This window comes from Lathyrus oleraceus, chromosome 4 (assembly GCF_024323335.1).
Source record: "Lathyrus oleraceus cultivar Zhongwan6 chromosome 4, CAAS_Psat_ZW6_1.0, whole genome shotgun sequence".
NCBI lineage: Eukaryota > Viridiplantae > Streptophyta > Magnoliopsida > Fabales > Fabaceae > Lathyrus > Lathyrus oleraceus.
The window spans coordinates 94,946,820-94,948,600 of NC_066582.1; the positions used below are offsets into that span (position 1 = coordinate 94,946,820).

Genomic DNA, 1,781 nt, shown 5'->3' on the forward strand with positions numbered 1-1,781 from the left:
ACCGTTGTCGGGGACCTGTTTTAGTCAAATAGTGTGATTCTTTCGTTGCACGGTATAGACTAAGGTAAAAATAAAAACTAATCTTCTCTCCCTTATTTCCCCGATTGTATGCCAAGTACTCGCTCACAAGGCGATAACTTAGCACCACCAGTCCCAGAATTAGAGTGTTTCTTATATGTAAGACGCCGAATACACGAATATCAACAAAAGTACGATATTCCCAATATCTTCTCTCCTACTAAACCAGAAGAAAAACCAACCATGGCTGAAGAAGGACCACAAAATCGTCCTCTTAAATACTACGCTACCCCGTCTCAACAAGAACCTCACAACAACATTGCTGCCCCCGCTATCAATCGAAACGATTTCAAGCTGAAACCCTCACTATTATCAGTCGTCCAACAACATCAATTTGCTGGAAATCCTACGGACGATCCTAATGAACACCTGACCAAGTTTGTGCAGTACGCAGATACTATAAAGGCGAATGGTGTATCTCAAGATGCGATAAGATTGCGCCTCTTTCCTTTCTCACTAAGAGACAGAGCTTGGGCTTGGTTGCAATCCTTGCCCTCCAACTCCGTTACAACATGGGAAGAACTGAAGAACGTTTTCTTATCCCGATATTTTCTGCCGAGCAAAAGTGTTATGCTGAGAGCTCAAATCAACGGATTCAGGCAAAAAGATGTAGAATCTCTCTACGAAGCGTGGGAGAGATACAAGGACATGATGAGGATATGTCCACATCACGGTCTCGAAGACTGGGTGATCATTCACACATTTTACAATGGGTTTATGTATAACACAAGACTGACAGTAGACGCTTCTGCGGGCGGTGCACTTATGGACAAGCCATACAACAAAGCCTATCAACTCATTGAAAACATGGCCCAAAACCATTGCCAATGGGGAGGTGAAAGAACTCCAGTAGAAAAGTCCTAGACAAAGGGTGGAATGTACGAAATCAGTAGCCTTGACCATGTTCATGCAAAGGTAGATGCCCTTGTTCAAAAATTAGACAACTTGACCATACCACCCGCAACCACCGTGGCTGCTGTAACTCCAAACTGTGAGTTATGTGGAAACCTTGGACACGCTGCACAAGAATGTCAAATATCAGCAAGAGTCCCAACCGATCAAGTGAACTACGCACAAGGAAATCCATATTCGAATACCTACAACCTAGGTTGGAAAAACCATCCTAATTTTTAGTATAAGAATAACAACGCCCTGTATGCACCTGGCCAAGCACCAGCCGTTCCGTCTGGATATCAAAATCCAGCTTATAATGCTCTTAACATGCCTAAGAATTCAAATCTCGAATTAATGATGGAAAGCTTCATAGCTACCCAAGCTCAAACAAACAAAGACTTCTTGAACCAAAACCTACATACTAGTGAGCAACTTAAACAACTAGCGAGCAAAGTAGACGCCTTAGCCACCCACAATAAAATGCTTGAAACACAGATTTCATAAGTGGCTCATCATCAAGCATCTACAGCCGCTCCAGTTGGAACATTTCCTAGACAGCCGCAACCTAATCCAAAAGGACATGCAAATGTCGTTATACTGAGGAATGGAAAAGAAATAGACGGACCCGTAGATCAAAGACTCCAAAACCCTGCCATGTACCAAAAACCAGATAAAACCTCAACTGAGCAGGTGAATGAACCAAAGGAAATAGAAGATAATACCCAAGAGGCCGAAGAGAAAGAAAAACCTTATGTGCCTCCGCCTCCTTATAAACCACCCGTTCCGTATCCTCAAAGACTCAAAAGTTC

At 43.0% G+C, this 1,781-nt stretch overlaps 1 non-coding gene across 1 annotated transcript; it reads right to left on the reverse strand.

Moving 5' to 3' along the window:
- Window positions 1-648: 648 nt before the first annotated feature.
- Window positions 649-755, reverse strand: LOC127077806 (small nucleolar RNA R71). The gene has a single exon (XR_007787579.1). It is a non-coding gene; the product is annotated as a small nucleolar RNA R71 (small nucleolar RNA).
- Window positions 756-1,781: the final 1,026 nt, after the last annotated feature.